This window comes from Rhipicephalus microplus, chromosome 10 (genome assembly GCF_043290135.1).
Source record: "Rhipicephalus microplus isolate Deutch F79 chromosome 10, USDA_Rmic, whole genome shotgun sequence".
NCBI classification, from domain to species: Eukaryota; Metazoa; Arthropoda; class Arachnida; order Ixodida; family Ixodidae; genus Rhipicephalus; species Rhipicephalus microplus.
In genome coordinates this window covers 74,453,027-74,471,725 of record NC_134709.1, presented here as the reverse complement: position 1 = coordinate 74,471,725, position 18,699 = coordinate 74,453,027, and the positions used below count along the sequence as shown (strand labels likewise).

Sequence of the window (18,699 nt, the reverse complement as noted above, 5' to 3'; positions counted from 1 at the left end):
TTTTTCGAAGCGTGGTTGAGTGGCTTCGCCTTATGTCTTCTTTCTAATTATTGCGAAAAGAAGGGACCAGAATCACCACCTTAAAGCCCACTCCGGCAATTTTTCGAGGCCAATGAATATCAATGAAATTCACTGGGTATGTTTCTTTGCACATTTTTGCTTTTTATGCCAAATCACAGGTTTGAGGGGCGCACTGATCGTTTGCAATTGAATTTTAAAGATTGCCTCGAAAAGCTCCCCTCCCTTGCTAGATTTATTGGCAACACTGCCTGTGTGACGTCATGTTTGGCATATCAACGGAAGTGACGCAGCCGATGTCATCGCTACTTTGGTCGCTATACCGTTTATTGTTCTTTCCACAAAGTGACGGCGGCAGTGCTTGGCACGGGTATAGCACGGGAATGCTTTCTTCCTTCCTCTGGGGTGTTTGGCCGGTGCGTCGCTGGACTGGCTTTCACAGTTTTCATACTCCGCGCCGGCGGAACCAGTGTGCGGCCTCCAGCTCTACCAAATATCACGTCACACGCAGACAGGGTACTCGGTTGGGTTTCCGTTTCGGTATTGCACATTTTTGCTTAATTAAAATGAATTTAGACTTTCCTGAGGATTTCAGCTATAGGACTCGTGACAAGAGTGTCTCAGGAACACAAAGCACCATAACCTTGACATGGTAAAAAAATCGCCGGAGTTGGCCTTTAAAGGTTTTCGCCTGATTAAGTAGAAGTGCACTAACATCCTGATTCTGGTTGACAGAAGTACATAGTCGCTCGGGAGGGCATTCGCTCCTTGGCAAAAAGGTGGCATGTGACCCCCAAATATAAAAAAAAACTTTTTTGTTTTTCTTTCTGTTTGTTCTCACTTTGCAAAAACTGCTTACTAGTGTGAACGAAGGCGGGATGACTGTCGCTGAAGCTCAGTTGACAGAGCATCGAACGTGTTATTTCAAGGTCGCAGGTTCGGTCCCTGCCGGCAGCGAGTTCTTCCGTCATCCACCATTCATTCTTCACTTTTAGATTACGCTTACTTCGGCATCATTGTCAGTTAGTTCTCTTTGATATTCCGTTAGAAAAGAAAATGAACCTTTGCATTTCCACTTTTTTTTCTTATTGTAGCTTGATTTTTCTTTTCGAAGTAAATACCGCGAGGCTTGATTTAATAGTCGATCGTAATTAACAAATTGCCGCAGTTGTGGCTCAATTGCAAGCGAATGCGCGAGAAATGACACCTTATATTGAGAAATGACTTGCAAAAGTCCCGAGCGCTGTGAAGACGGTTATTTTCGATGGCATTTGTGAATGAACAGTGCACTCAATGTTGTATCTATAAAGTAGGCTTTCTCTAAGCTCACTGCCTGTCTGTGCACCACCTCCTTGGGGTAAATCTGGAAAGTACGATCTCATTGTTTTAGTGACAGCTCACTGTTACCCTATAGTTGAGTGCGAAGTACTCAAGAACAATATGCACTTTTTCTAAGCACAGACTGCCTCCTGGTCTATATCTTCCAAAATCTGTTTTAAACATAGCATGAAGACATGGGTTGTTCATCAAGTTAGAGACCCCCAGGACTGTTTCATGCTCTTCCATAGTAGAGTACCTAGTACTCTAAAGCGTTACTACTTCTAAATGCGAAGCATTTTTTACTAACTACGGTGACTTTGAGCGTATCTATCAATCTAGCCACCTACGACTTTTAGCTCTCCTAGCCGTTTCGATAAAGGCATCGACACAAAACTTGGTATGGCATAACATGACTGACATGAAAATTATGACACGTACGCCATGAATGTCAGGATTTACATGTCATGGTCCTGCAGCTCTTGAGGTGGATTGTTCGCATAGCTTGTTGCAAAACTGGTATGGTATGGCATGAATGCATGGTGAACACAAGTGAAAGACCTTAACGTGAAACTTATGACATGCGTGTCATGTAACAGCATGACTACATGCCACACTCACCATGTGCTCGCGGCTGTTTAACTAGCTTCACATCTACCAAACTCGGTATTACGTGACGCGAACGGACGACATAGGTAAATGACGCATTCAAATATGATAATCACGACATACATGTCTTGTAACAACATGACTACTTGCCACACTAATGATACGCTCACGGTCGTTTCACTAGCTTCACTTATACATACGTGACGCCAATTAATCATAAAAGTATGTGACTGTTGCAAATATAATAATCAAGAAATGCATCTCTTGTGAGAACAAGACTACATGCCACAGTCAAGGTGCCAATACATTTCGACATGACGAGGTGCGCGTGCTCCCAGCGTTCATTTCATCAGGCGCACGCTGCGATGTGCTGATTTCATCAGCAGGCGCACGCTGTGATGTGTTGCTTTGACGCATGCGCGTTTCAGTGCGTCCGGCCTCCCTCCGTCACGAAAATAGCGAGCCGCAGTGTTGTCGGGGTAACGTACCGGCGCAAAATACAGCATGGCGCCTTTCGCGCCGGTTGCCGTCGAGCCGCTGCGACGGACGCTGGTAGCGCCTGGCATCACACTTCGCGTTTTGCTAACCTAGTGTCTATGTCCCCAGCGTGCACGTGCGTCAACGCTATATTGGAGTATATTGGGCCCTTTATGGAGCGCTTGCAGCCACTTTGCCACCAAATTTGGTGTTATGTGACGTCAATGAATGAAGAAATATATGACTGGTGCAAAGATGATAATCCTAACACGCGTATCATGTAAAAACATGTCGACATACCACGCTCATAGCGTGTTCGCGGCCATTTCGCTAGCTCCACGTACACTAAATTTGGTATCACGTGACGTGAATAGAAGACGAAGGGAAACGACACAACTATACATGATAATCATGGCACGGAAGTCATGTACGGCATCATTTACCTCCACCTCATAACGTTGTGGGGATTTTAGAATGACATATCAACAGTTCCCATTCGTGCTTTGCATAGCATCGATTCCCACTGTACGTGGGGTCGGCCAACTTTTTAAATGCGAAGCATTTTTTTGGCGAACATCGGCGTCTTTGAGCGTATCTATCTATCTGTCTAGCTGACTTCGACTTTTAGCTCACCTGGCCATTTCGATAATGGTATCGATACCAAACTTGGTATGGCATAACATGACTGTATGATGAACACGTTTGACAAGTCATAACATGAAAATCATGATATCTATGTCATAAATGTCATGATTTACATTCCATGGTCCTGCAACTCTTGTGGTGGTTTCATTCACATGGCATGTTGCAAAACTGGTACGTTAAGCTATGATTGCATGGCGAACGCAAACGACTGACACTAACATAAAAATCAGGACATGCGTGTCATGTAACAACATGACTACAAGCCACGCTTATGATGCCCTTGCGGCTGTTCTGCTAGCATCACATATACTAAATTTGTTTTTGCAGTGCGTGAACGAATTACCAAGGTATGTAACTGGTGCAAACATGATCATCATGGGATTCGTGTCATGTAACAAAATGACTAAATGTCATGCTTATGATGCGCTGGCGTATGTTTCGCTAGCTTCACTTATACCAAATTTTGTATTACGGAGCGTGAATGTATGACGAAGGTGTATTACTAGTGCAAACGTGATAAACGTGAGATGCGTGTCATGTAACAACATGACTACATGCTACGCTCATGATCCGCTCGTGGTCATTCCGCTAGCTTCACACATTCCAAACTCGGTATTACGTGACGCAAACGAACAACATAGGTAAATGACACTACTAAACATGGCATTCACGACATGCGTGTAATGTAATAACATCAATACATGCCACACTGATGATGCGCTCGCGACCATTTCGCTAGCTTCACGTATGCCAAATTTGGTATTACGTGATGCCAATAAATGACGAAGGTATGTGACTGGTGCAAACATCATCATCATGAGATGCGTGTCATGTGAGAACATGACTACATGTCACATTCAAGGCGCCAATACATTTCGACGTGACGCGGTGCGCGTGCACACCAGCGTTCATTTGGTCGCGCCACGCCAGCGTTGCCACGCCAGGCGCCGGTCCTACTATGTACTAGCAGGCGCGCGCTGAACTGCGTTGCTTTGACGCAAACGCGTTTCAGCGCGTCCAGCGTCCCTCCGTCACGAAGAGAGTGAGACGCAGTGCTGTCGGGGTAATGCATCGGCGCGAAATGCAACTTGTCTCAGTTTGCGCCGGTTGCCGTCGGGCCGCGCAGACGGATGCTGGTCGCACCTGGCGTCAGACTAAAGAGTGCTCACGTTTTGCTAACGTAGCGTCGCTGTGCCCAGCGTGCGCGCGCGTCATCGCAACATCAGAGTATATTGGGCCCTTCATGATGCGCTCGCGACCGTTTTGCTAGCTCCACATATAGAAAATTTGGTGTAACGTGAGGTCAACAGATGACACAATCATATGACTGGAGCAAACGTGTTAATAATAACACGCGTGTCATGCAAGAACATGACAACATACCACGCTCATAGCGTGCTCGCGGCCATTTCACGAGCTCCACAAGTAATAAATTTGGTATCACGTGACATGAATAGATGACGCAAGTAGACGACACATTCAAACATAATAACCATGACACGGAAGTCATGTACGGCACAGTTTACCTCCACCTCGTAACGTTGGGCTGTAATTGAGGTGACATATCCACATTTGTCTTTCGTGCTTCGCATGTCATCGATTGCCGCTGTGCGTGGAATCTGACTTTTTTTCTAAACGCATGGTTTTGTATTAGAATTCGTAACTGGGATGACTTTCTGCTCTCCCATGCAATAAATTACCAGCTACTCTAGGTTGTTATATACTTTTTCAATGCACATTCTGACCCACTTATTTTAAACACGCTCTCATTAGTTGGTCGAATCATTTCGTGTTTTGATTTATGCGCTTGTAAATCAAGTTTGTTTCGACATACTCCTAAACGTACGCCTAGCAGGAAAAATGATATGCTAAATTGTTAGTCATGCCAAAGGCGTCTAAGATATAGTATAATTCACCCCTTCTTCTCTCCCCCTCCCGAAAAAAATTTTGCTTGCTCTCACTGAGAGTGTTGGCCAGCGCGGGTAGTAACCAAGATGTCCAAGCGATGTACCATGTAGGGTGGCTTAACTAAATGTTACTCCTAAAACGGAAGCTTGGACGAGCTTGTTTATAATCAATAAAATTCGGCCGATCCCACGTACTTGAGAATCGACGTTATGCGAAGCATGCGGAAGCAAAGCGACCATGTTGCAATTTTATTTTTTTGTTTAGCGATACCTCATGAATATATATATATATATATATATATATTTATATATATATATATATTGTAGCGATGCTGAGGCAGACAGGCAAAAAAACAGGCAACTTTATTAGGGCGAACTTGTTCCCACAAGTTCGCCCTAATTATGGTCGTCGAGTCCGAGTAGCCGAGAGGCACAGATTCAACTATCTTCTTCTTCCTCGTTGTTGGAGCGCACGAACGCGTGGCGCATGCCAGCCGGGTCTTGCTGGTGCTCTTGCCATGATGATTGCGGCGGGCTACTTGGACGTGGCCAACCTGTCGCAGCATTATCCCCCTCCTCAGATGCATCGTCCCGATGCTTGAGAGAGTGAAATGATACATGCGCCCTCTCACTCGTTTTCTGACGATCTGTCATGATAGGGCTTCATGCGTACTACATGTACCACTTCCGTGGTATTGTGGCGTCTTGAGATCACGTGTCCAGCGGATCTGACTTCATAAGTGACGTCGCTGATACGGTTGAGTACTTCATAAGGGCCGAAGCATCGACAAAGAAGCTTTTCAGAGAGTCCGCGGCGGCGCACTGGGATCCATATCCACACTTTGTCACCGGGATGATAGAGTGCGTCACTGCGTCGCTTGTTGTACCGACTAGAGTCGATGCGCTGTTGACGGCGTATTCGGTACCTTGCCATTTGTCGTGCTTCTTCGGCTCTTTGCAAGAAGTCATCTAAGTCAGGTGGATAGCTGTTTTCGTCCTGTAGTGGTAACATGGCATCCAGTGGGGTGGTCACTCTTCGGCCGAATACTAGTTCGAAAGGGGCAACGTGGGTTGTTTCTTGAACGGCCATTTTATATGCGAATGTTACGTAGGGTAATATTTCATTCCACTGTTTATGCTCAACATCGACATACATTGATAGCATGTCGGTCAGAGTTCGGTTGAGGCGTTCGGTTAAGCCATTTGATTGAGGGTGATACGCCGTTGTTCTTCTGTGATCGGTATTTGTCATGCGCATCAGACATTGCATAAGGTCTGCAGTAAATGCGGTGCCCCGATCCGTAATAACGACGATGGGCGCACCATGTCTGAGCACTATGTTGTTCACAAAGAACTTGGCGACTTCGGCAGCTGTCGCACTGTACAGAGAGTCAGTCTCAGCAGAACGGGTCAGATAGTCTGTAGCTACGACAATCCATTTCCTGCCTGCACATGATGTCGGTAAAGGTCCTAGGAAGTCCATGCCGACTTGTTGGAATGGGGCATTTGGAGGCTCTATTAGATGGAGAAGGCCGGCTGGTTTTACGGCTGGAGTTTTGCGCCGTTGACATTGACGACAAGTTTTCACGTAGCGCTGCACTGATGCGAGCAACTTAGGCCAATAGTACTTCAGGCGAATCCTGACGAATGTTCGGCTCACACCCATGTGGCCAGATGTTGGCTCGTCATGGCATGCATGCAGAATTTCCTGTCGCATGGCTGTGGGCACGACTAGTAAAAACGTTTCGCCATTAGGTTCAAAGTTCCTCCTGTAAAGGACACTTCCTCGAAGGCAGAACGTGGAGAGCCCTCTGGAGAATATGCGAGGAACTTGAACGTCGAGACCCTGCAGGTGTTGTATAGGCGCCAGCAAATCCGGGTCATCTCGTTGTTGTTGAGCGATTTCGGATGCGTCGACAACGCCTAGAAACGGGAAGTCTTCCTCTTCAGGTACACTTGGATCGACGGGAGAGCGTGACAGGCAGTCGGCATCACTGTGTTTCCTTCCAGATTTGTATACGACCGTAATGTCATACTCCTGCAGCCTAAGGCTCCATCTGGCTAGTCGACCTGACGGATCCTTGAGATTTTCTAGCCCGAATAGAGCATGGTGGTCACTGACAGCTCTGAACGGTCTACCATAAAGGTAGGGTCGAAACTTATTTATTGCCCAGATGACTGCGAGGCACTCTTTTTCAGTAGCAGAGTAGTTTGCCTCAGCTTTTGATAGTTTGCGGCTGGCATAGGCTAACACTTTCTCTTGACCATTTTGCCACTGGACCAGGACGGCGCCGAGGCCGACATTGCTGGCATCGGTATGGACTTAAGTGTCGGCTGTCTCATCAAAATGGGCAAGTATTGGTGAACCCTGTAGCCGTTTTCTTAATTCATCAAAAGCTTTCTGTTGTTCGCTTTCCCATGTGAAGGGCACGTCGTCTTTTGTTAGTTTTGTAAGTGGTTCCGCAATCTTTGAGAAGTTTTCCACAAATCGCCTATAGTAGGCGCATAAACCCAAAAATCGACGCACTGACTTTTTGTCTTTGGGTGTAGGGAACCTGTGAACAGCGGCTGTCTTTTCGGGATCAGGACGAACACCGTCAGAACTAATTACATGTCCAAGAAATCTCAGCTCTTCGAAGCAGAAGTGGCATTTTTCGGGTTTGATTGTCAAGTTTACTGACCGGATGGCTTGTAATACAGTGCGCAGTCGCTCTAGGTGTTTGTCGAACGTTGCAGAGAATACCACCACGTCATCCAAATACACTAGGCATGACTGCCATTTCAATCCCGTGAGGACAGTGTCCATCATTCGCTGGAACGTCGCTGGCGCGGAACAAAGGCCGAATGGAAGCGCTTTGAATTCGTAGAGGCCATCTGGTGTTACGAATGCCGTTTTTTCACGGTCCCGCTCGTCTACCTCTATTTGCCAATATCCGCTTTACAGATCCAAGGAGGAGAAAAACTTTGCGGATCGCAGCCGATCTAGTGTATCGTCAATACGTGGCAAGGGGTAGACATCTCGTTTAGTTACACTGTAAAGTTTTCGGTAGTCGACACAGAATCTAAGCGTATTGTCTTTCTTCTTAACGAGCACTATGGGGGACGCCCATGGACTATTCGAAGGCTGGATGACATCATCCGAAAGCATCTCCTCCACTTGCTTCTTGATAATTTCCTGTTCTTTCTGTGACACCCAATACGGATGCTGGCATATAGGCCTCGGGTCGTCTTGCGTTATAATTCTGTGTTTCGTGATTGACGTGCGCTGGACCTTCGAGGTACTTGAAAAGCAATCAGAGAATTCTTTTACCAAGGCGTAAATCTGCTTCTTTTGACTGTCCGGAAGGCTCTGATTGACGGTCACGGATGTGTCGATGTTGCAGGCCACTGGTCAAGTGGTTGATGTCGTTAAGCTGCATAGTTCAGTCGCCATACACAAGTCGTGTAAGTGAGCAATAGCCGTGCCTTGAGCGATGTGTTGAAGTTCATTGGAGAAATTTGTGAGTAGGACATCTGCACGGCCTTTTGTCAAGTGAACAAGACCCCTAGCTACGCAGACACCTTTGTTCAAAAACAGCCCTACATTTGTATCCGCTATGCCTTCGCGGTTGTAAAATGCGTCATTCTCTACGAGCACCATTATACTGCAGCGTGGCGGCACAGTTACGTCATCATGAACAACGCGTAGAGCAGTTAGGTGTCGCTCCTCAGATTCCTCTACAGGTATAGCTCGTTCAGTCGAAAACGACACGCTGGACCTACGCAGGTTAATTACGGCGCCATTAGCTCGCAAAAAATTCATTCCTATAATGAGGTCTCTTGAACATTCTCGTAGCACAATGAAATCGGCAACGTAAATAAAGCCCCGTATTTCAAGTCTTGCGGTGCATCTGCCAAGGGGCGTAATAATGTGACCACCTGCCATGCGCATCTGCGATCCACTCCACTGTGTCACAACTTTGTTTAACTTCTTCACCATCTTGTGACTTATCACTGAATAATCAGCACCGGTGTCGACTAAGGCATTCAGCTCCCATCCTTCCATTCTCAACCGCAAATCTGAAGTAACGCTTTCGTGGCTGCACCCATTTACCGGAAATACACCGTCATCCCGCTCAAGCCATATTGGAGGATCTTCGTAATTGATGTTATCAGCGGCCTCACCTCCACAGGTCACTTGCTTCAGTTTTCCGGGAGTGGACTTGGAGAGCGATGACCAGGCTGCCTTGAAGGTGCACGTGGACTGGATGGCCGGTAGCGCATAGGCGATGGTGACCATGACCGACGTTGGTGTAGAGGTGGCGAGTTCTGGCGCGTGGACAAGTACTCCTCAATCTCTGCTGGTCGTTCGCCATTTCGGGGGCACGGTGCATACGACGGGAAGCCTCTTAATCCGGCCTGTCAGTAAGGGCAGAATCTGTACAAATGACCTGCTTCGCGACAATGGAAACAAAGAGGCCTGCGCTCGTGATCACGCCAGACGTCCCTTTTCCTGGGCCTAGGCTCCACATAGCGATGCGTGCTACGTGCTCCTGGGGGCAGAAAGGTAGCCGTTGGTTCCCGTGGACGAGGTGCGCTGCGTGCTGTAGATGGGAGAGGAGTCGCCGCCATCGCAACTGCTGCATTGTTGTGTACTGTGGGTTGTCGGAGAACTTCGGAGTTCGTTCGGATAGGTCGAACCGGCTGCAGTTCACGCTCTGGTTCTCGTATGACCTGCCTCAGTTCGTCACGAACAACGTCTGTAACAGATAGTGCAGTTGGAGTCTGGGGCATTTGCAGTCTGCTCAGTTCTTCCCTAATGACTGATCTAATGAGCTCTCGCAGGGCTTCAACGTCGTTTCGCACGCCTCCAGAGAATACCTGTGCAGATGCGCAGTTAAGGTTCCGGTTGTACTGCCGAGCGCGTTGTTCTAGTGTTTTTTCGATGGCCGTCGCTTCCGAATAAAACTCAGCAACAGTGCTTGGAGGGTTGCGGACGAGAACGGCGAACAGCTCTTGCTTCACTCCGCGCATTAGATGGCGCACCTTCTTATCCTCAGCAATGTTATAATCCGCACGCTTGAACAGACGGACCATGTCCTCAATGTACATGGCAGCACTCTCGTTTGTGAGCTGGTTCCTGGATTGAAGAGCAGCTTCCGCTTTTTCTTTTCGGTCTATGTTCGCGAACGTAGCCACCGCTTGTCGTCGAAATACCTCCCAGGTAGACAACGAGGTTTCATGGTTCTCAAACCATGTCTTTGCGAAGTCCCCCAGGGCGAAATATACGCGGCGGAGCTTCTCTCTTTCGTCCCATTCATTCAAGCTCGCCACTCTCTCGAACAGGTCCAGCCAATCTTCAACATCCTCGTACGAGTCGCCGTGGAATACTGGCGGCTGGTGCGGTTGGCTAATGAACACTTGTGCCGGTGTTACCTGGGTAGTCATAGTGGTGGCATCCATAGTTTGAATTCCCCTTGGTGTGAAGTGAAGAGGACCGAACTCAGGTGAGTCACCTCGAAGACGGCGACTTGCCCTCTGGTGTACAGGAGTCACTTCCAATGCGGTTGATACGCTGGTCGTCGGGGCTACGCTGTCTTGAGCTCGCGGGGCTTCGATTCATAACCCAGCAACTCCACCAGAAATGTAGCAATGCTGAGGCAGACAGGCTAAAAAACAAGCAACTTTATTAGGGCGAACTTGTGCCCACAAGTCTAATGACTATGGTCGTCGAGTCCGAGTAGCCGAGAGGGACAGATTCAACTATCTTCTTCTTCCTCGTTGTTGGAGCGCACGAACGCGTGGCACATGCCAGCCGGGTCTTGCTGGTGCTCTTGCCATGATGATTGCGGCGGGCTACTTGGACGTGGCCAACCTGTCGCGGCAATATACACCCTACGCTTACTTCTTACTAAATGTATACGTAAGAAATAGTGAACTTGTTTGGTCTAAGCATTCTTCGCACTCTTGACAAACCAAGTAGCCCTCCGCATTATATATATATATATATATATATATATATATATATATATATATATATATATATATATATATATATATATATATATATATATATATATATATATATATATATATATATATATATATATATATATATTTATATATATTTGTGAAATGTAATTTAACAGAAAATAATGCCAAAGAAAGTATGGGGCAGGTTAGTACACCGAATTAGGCAATTCGGTCTAATAACCTCCCCTTTACTTTCCTTGGCATTATTATTGTCTGTGAGATTTGAATATTATTGTGTTAAAACATGGAAACACGAGCCCTTAAACATACGCTTCATGTATATATATATATATATATATATATATATATATATATATATATATATATATATATATATGTATATATATATATATACAAATGTTACACGCCCAGATACAGATACAGATATATGCTCAAGAGTTGCAGATGTTTATAAAACAAAGTGTTTGCACTTGCGCAACGATATCAACTGGAACATGCGTATCAGCAAAACGAGAAGCCCTGGTTTTGGGACGTTAAACCCCACATATCAATCAATCAAACGAGAAGCTGATATAAAACGCTGATGCTGGCTCTGGACACTGCTATATAAATCGACTTCAGCGCATGACACCTCAACACAATTTACGCTAGCCCGACTTGACGGCTGTAACAAACATACTATGTAATCTTTATAAATTTGGGTACGCAGTAGTGCAAGCACTATTGGCGTTTAACGAAGATTGATTGATTGATATGTGGGGTTTAACGTCCCAAAACCACCATATGATTAAGAGAGACGCCGTAGTGGAGGGCTCCGGAAATTTCGACCACCTGGGGTTCTTTAACGTGCACCCAAATCTGAGCACACGGGCCTACAACGTTTCCGCCTCCATCGGAAATGCAGCCGCCGCAGCCGGGATACGAACCCGCGACCTGCGGGTCAGCATCAGAGTACCTTAGCCACTAGACCACCGCGGTGGGGCTAACGAAGATTACCGTCTATTTGAAAAGTATTTCCGAGACCTGGCGTAGCTCTGTGGTACAATGATTGTTTGCCACGCAAAATGCTTGGGTTCGACTCCTGCTGGGACCCTGAAGTTTATTATTTGCATTCGTCGGGGGGTCAACGCTGCCTAGGTCAAGTTTTTCTTAACACTGACATTTATTCTATGCCTTCGTTGCGACGTCGCTACCGTTGTCGGGTATTTCTTAACGCTCGCACGATAAAATTACCTATGTGTGTTCTCGTCGTTCCTGGATAGATACTAAGTGTCAATCAACTGTGGCACATGCCCGCACACCCGCGGCACCTACCCGCCCATGTGTATGTGCCACTGTCTGACGGGAGGTATTTGACGACGTACACGACAGAATTGTGCCAATATTCATGTTTTTACCAGCGCGTCTTATTCGTCAAACCATCTTTCCCTCCCATGCTAATTTTGGTTCACGCCAAGTTAAAGGGGTGATCACAAGCGCACCGAAACTTCAACGGCTAGATAGATAGATAGATAGATAGATAGATAGATAGATAGATAGATAGATACGCTCAAAGTCACCGAAGTTCACTAAGAAATCCTTCGCCTTTAAAACACATGCAGCCTAGCCGTTTGGCCATAGCCTTTATCTTATACTAAGCCCTATAGTAAGTCGTAAGTCTAAGTGACAAATTGGTTGGAGACGTGTACCTTCCAATTCCCCAGATAACAACAGTGTTCCGAGAGACTACTCGTCTTAAGTCTTTGTCACTGGATCCACACGAAGAAGCTTTGCCCGAGTGCAGTGCTTGAGCGTGCTGTGGTTACAGAATGAGCAGTGTCTTAAGGAAGTATCCATTTTCGCCGCGTGCAGAACACCACCTTTCTCGTCTAACAGAGATCAGGGTATCGGGAAAAGTGCAGGCCCTTCCTACACGGAAGCAATTTTGTCGCATTAGCAGACATCCTTGTAAGTTTATTTGCGCAGTAGTGTAAGAGAAATAATACAACAATTTTGCTTTTGTTTAAAGAATCTAATACGCAATGACTGAACCTCTGCGAGTCACTTATTTAGTTTATTTCGACAAAAAAATTGTCTTGGTTGGTGCAATAAAGTCAGATTACCTCCACCTGACTACGGTCTTTCTACCCACATAATTGCTCAGATGGAGTGGAGCAAAAAATACAAATATTTTTCAGAAACAAAAAAAAACTCTTCAAAAAATTCAGCCCTGGAATACGCATCGCTCTAAGCTAATTGCACTCGGTACACTTAAAACACTGCTTAATTAAGAAATCTTGAGCAAATGTGATCCTCGTGGTACCTGCGAAGCAGATTTCAGCTACATCCTTCTTTCTCATTGTCGTTTGAGATCTCTCTTAGCCACCCGACAAAGTACAATGCTGACTCGAGTAATGTACATGTGCACAAGGACACCAACATGTGGGTGCCACTACCGGCCGCCTATTTCAAAGATGAGGGTCGCCTTCAATTTTATCCCATCACTTCAATTTAGTTTGCTTCATCTAGTATGCTTACCACACTTTAAAGGACCATTAAACCATCCACATGCATTCATTTACTCGTTTCAATACGTTGCCGTTATACGCAACGGCTGCCATGACGTCACCAGTCTGAAGAGATGACGTCGCAAGCAGTAAATGCTGCCAGTGCGTGAACAAGAACCTCTTTTTTATGCGAGGCAGCTTATGATCGGGGCTTGTTTTTTGTTCGTTGACGTGGCGACGCTAATACTCGGAGCACCCACAAGATAGCTCTGCGGTATAGGTAGAAGCTCGCTCCACTCTTGCATGAGCTCTGGCATGAGTGGAGACAGCTAACGGCGCTGCACTGCTCTTCATAATAAAAGCGTTTCATTATCATCATCATCAGCCTGACTTCGTTCACTGCAGGACAAAGGCCTCTTCCATGCTCCGCCAGTCAACTCGGTCCTGTGCTTGCTGCTGCCAATTCATACCCGGAAACGTTTTTAATATTCTCTGCCCACCTAACCTTCTGTCTCCCCCTAACCCGCTTGCCTTCTCTAGGAATTCAGTTCAATACCCTTAATGACCAGCGGTTATCCTGTCTATGCACGACATGCCCGGCCCATGTCCATTTCCTCTTCTTGATTTCATTTATAATATCCTTAACTCCAGTTTGTTCCCTAATGCACTCTGCTTTCGTCCTGTCTCTTAAGGTTACACCTACCATTTTTTTTTCAATTGCTGGCTGCGTCGTCCTCAATTTTAGCTGAAACCTCTTTGTAAGTCTCCAGGTTTCAGCTCCATAGCTAAGCAGCGGCAAGATGCAGCTGTTTTATACCTTCCTCTTGAGGGATAGTGTCAATCTACCTGTCATGAATACTCATCTCTATCTCTCTCTAACAGAGAGTAGTAAGTTAAGTAGTATGAATGAACACTTGGGCATGGTTGCGGTGGAGGCGATTGGTCGCAAAACAACCATGAACGCCTATACGGTGATGAATAACGATCGACCACCTCATTAGAGAACTTTAAGTCAACCCAAGCTTGCTTGGAACACTACTGAGGGTTCTCTTTACGGGGAGATGTGTGCGATGTTTTGGACCCGCTCCTTTAATTTTTGCGTTAGACTCTGAGGAAGGGCACTCAAAGAGGCAGACAAACGAGCCGACAAACGCAGCCCAGTGAAGGAAAGAGCGAAAGGAGCAATGGCGTGTAACTCCGCTATCGTTTGCTGTTGACTCAAGCACAACTGCAATACCCCGACTGCATTTGGACCTCAGGGTAGTTTAGGGAACCTTCAAGTGTAAGCTACGAATACTGCCTTATATGAAACTGATTCATGTTTCTTACCACACCTCACTGTATGGCCGCATTGCAATATATCCTCGGGAAATTGTTGCCGTTAAATGTTCCTAGTGCAAATGCGTGAAATAACAGCAACAATTTTTCGTAAATGTTTTCGTATTTGGTCCCTGGTAATTGACACATGAATGTATATAACATTTGTGCGACACCAACGTTCGTCCAAACAAATTGTGCCACGCACAGTCGAACTAACTTGCACAACGGTATCGGCATAACGACGCAAATTCTGATTTCTTGCAGGACAACGCAAGAGCCTAACCCATCAGTTCTGGTTACTTAGACGAAACCCTGCCGAGGTAAAAGCTGCAGGTTGCGATTTCTTTTTACACCCAGGATACCTTGTTATGGTGCACATCTATCTGCGACACAGGAATGCCTAAAGGCCATAGCCTGCGAGCAGGAAAAGCACAGCCGCTATCAGTGCATCGTAGAAAAAAAAACTTTAAGAATTTGTTTTTATATCTCTCTCAACTGTCTTCTTACGCGCACATCTTCAAAAGTGAGCAGAAAAAAAATCAAGGCATATCCACGGAGTGAATGATGATGATTAGGGCGAAGCTCGGAGGTTTTATCAGTAAACCGTGAATCCTCCGTCCAGCCACCCATCCGTCCGTTCGTCCGTCCGTCCATCTGTCTGGCTGTCAGCGCGCCTGCCCGCCCGTCCGTCCGTCCGCCCGCCCGCCCGCCCGTCTGTCTGTCTGTCTGTCTGTCTGTCTGTCTGTCTGTCTGTCTGTCTGTCTGTCTGTCTGTCTGTCTGTCTGTAACACAATTCAGTAACCTAGCCAGAGTTTAGGCACATGCTGAACGTCCAGCCAACTTGAACTGGGTTGGCGTTTATAGTGGGAAAAAACGTCGATCATAAAGGAAATATTAAGCATATTTGCTATTTACGCATATTTGTGACTACAATAAACCCCGCTGCTTATATATTCCACATTATCGTTACGCCTCCATTTGGTTCATTAGTTTCTGCCCGTTTAAGGTATGCGCGTCAGATGCAATTGGCTTCCTCGACACAAGCGAGTGTATTAGAGGCTGATAGCGGATGCCACGAGTGCCGAGTGTACGTCAATCCGTGGCTTGTATTATCTCCCTTTAAATCAACACAGCAAAAGTCTGATGTTTGTTTTTTTTTAGAGTTATCTTAGGCTTACAGTGTGTAAGCAGGTTTGGAGAGATTATTTAGAGAAAGTGCAATAAGCGAAATTGGGTAGTTCGAGAACCAATGCTACTAAGCTATACCTGTGGCCCTGTCACGTTCTTGGATCCAATGTTCCGGCGAGCAATTCATCTGGACGCGCTCACTCGGGTCCCACGGGAGCCCCACAAACCACGCCTCTATATCGACCTCCTCTTGTGTACTGATGTGGACCACGCAGTTTATGCGAGACGTGAGAATTGCGGGCCAGTTTTCCTGCACAATTGCTGCAAATGACTGCATCGAAGTAAAAAATTGCTTGAGGAGGTGAAATAGTACAATCGCCAGTCAGTTTGGGTTGCAATAATAGTATTCGTCAAATGATGTGGCCAATACGTGGGCAGAATATGCTGGGAAAGCTGTGCTCACATATGCGCAACACCAGGGAACGTGGATGCCAGAAGAACCACAACGCGTAGGCCATTAAGTGTTGCACAGAAGCGGTGTATTCTTTACCATGTGATGTGTGACGTTTCACGTTGTCAATGCTGGCCTCTGTGTCAATGACCGTTCGGGCAGACAAATAAATTACAAAAACGCCCGGCCTGCGTGCAAGGCACAGCACTGTCACAGCGAAATCATAAAGAGCGGCCTTTCAGAGCCTTTTTTTTAAACACTATTCGGATAAATGCTAGAAGCAGACATGCTGGGTACCCACTACGCCATAAATATTCACGATTTTTGTATAGTAGGTCGGCATTCACAATCCTATCTTTCGTCATTTTTTGGAGAAGCATGGTATCCGCTGAGCTCCTGTAAAACGCTTTTCGTTGCATTCAGCGTATGAAGAATTACACTTGAAGTGTGTTTTGTAATGTGCTGGAGCATTTCACAAGCCACTCGTTACGCGATTCGTGTTGTGCGATGCCTGGGTGTTCTTTCACTGTTTTAAAATGCTTTATTACTCATACTAACGCCATTTCTTTCCTGATATTAAGCCTAAATGGAGGCGGAAATGTTGCAGGCCCGTGTGCTCAGATTTGGGCGCACGTTAAAGAACCCCAGGTGGTCAAATTTCCGGAGCCCTCCACTACGGCGTCTCTCATAATCATATGGTGGTTTTGAGGCGTTAAACCCCACAAATCAATCAATCAATCCTGATATTAAGCCTAAGGCAACTTTGCGAATGAGTCTCAAGCACCAGTGTGGCTCCGCAGTTGAATGTTCGGCTGGCACACGGTTCGATTCTGACTATATGCCACCACATGTCTTTGTTGTTTTTTATTTGAGTTTTTTATGTTTCTTGTGATATTGGTTAAGGACACCGGCGGCAGCAACGGACAACTACGGCGCTGCGCGTGAGCCATGTTGTGGTTGCATAACAGCTTTCGCAGTAAAAAAGTTAGGTGACACGTATACGCACACTTAGTTGCGCATGTGCTAGCAAGTCCACAGGATGTGTGGCCCAGTTTTAATGCGTCACACATCGTATCAAATTAAGAAATTTCGTTAAGAAGCACATCAGCGTCTCCTTTGTTGCCCTCTTTGAAGTTTACTTTCACACTCTTGATGTGGGTGTCAGGTCTTTCATGTCGAAGAAAAATTACGTTCACTTCGGTTCACTTTATTCTTGCTTTATCGGTATTGCAGTGTTGAAGTTGTGCATTCTAAGACCATGGTACCCATCCCTTCCTTTTTTTATGCTTCATTCTGGCATATATGAGGCATGTCATTCCTCTAAGAAATACAGTTGTCGGTACTCGTCCGTGAGCACCCCCTCTCTTGTGGGCATGTACTCGTACTGCTGCTTCCTTGCTGTACAAAAAGAAATTCGCCTAAAAGAAGGCTTGATTAGGTCTGATGCGTTCATGAGAGAATTTGATTCTATCTTTAATGAGAACTGCGCACAAATTTTGTTTCCACTAGCCTATGATGCCCTAAAGCACATCTGCTACAATGCGTGGCAGAGGCAGCTATAAAAATGCGCGGGTATAAAATACGTTATACAGGACGCCGTTAACGAAGATGGGTCGTTCTAATTTTGCTAAGAGTATGCTGACCATTAAAAGATGATTTTATTTAAAACTAAGTATTTCTTGGTTACGAACAATTCCTACAAGCTTTCTGGAAACCTCTTTTAGCAACCTGCGTCAACCGGTGTTTCTTCCATGGCTTCTTAAAGTTTAGAGGTGCGCGTTGACTAGAGGTTTTGCTAGAACGATAGTGTTAGACGTCCCGCAGTAATGTCGCGGCTTTGACATGTGCGGTGTAACCGATTCATTGGGGTCATAAACTTCAGCGTACACTGTTTAACATCTATCGTGAAATATGTGCACCAGTGCTTCTTCCATTACCCTCCACCAAAATGGGGTCGCAAGTGTCGCGAGTCAAAGCAGGGAGATTTACACAAAATGCTCAGCAAAATTATTATTATGTACGCACGTTACGCTCACTCCATCATGGGTTCAGAGTGCCAGAACGGCGCTGCGACATAGCAGGGAAACTGTTCACGTTACAGTAGGCCTTAGTCGTTCCCGCTACAAAACATAGTAACATTCCAGGTATATAGGAATGAAAACAGTGCCCAGAGGAAAGAGAAGGCGGAAACGACTATGTGGACCATGCTAAACGAGAAAAAAAAACGTCAGCACTGGCGTCGGGTTTTAAACATATAAACGCTCTGGTAGCCACGTTCGGGAGAGTATTCGTTATCTCCCATGGTACAACCAATCAGGGTTCGCCCTGGGAGGGGGGGGGGGGGTACGGTTCATCAGGTGGCGCTCTC

The 18,699-nt window shown here is 46.1% G+C and overlaps 1 long non-coding RNA gene across 1 annotated transcript in view; it reads right to left on the bottom strand.

The window, feature by feature from the left end:
* The window catches only part of LOC142774449 (uncharacterized), a 318,906-nt gene that overhangs the window by 87,116 nt on the left and 213,091 nt on the right, over positions 1-18,699 (bottom strand). The window lies entirely within an intron of this gene.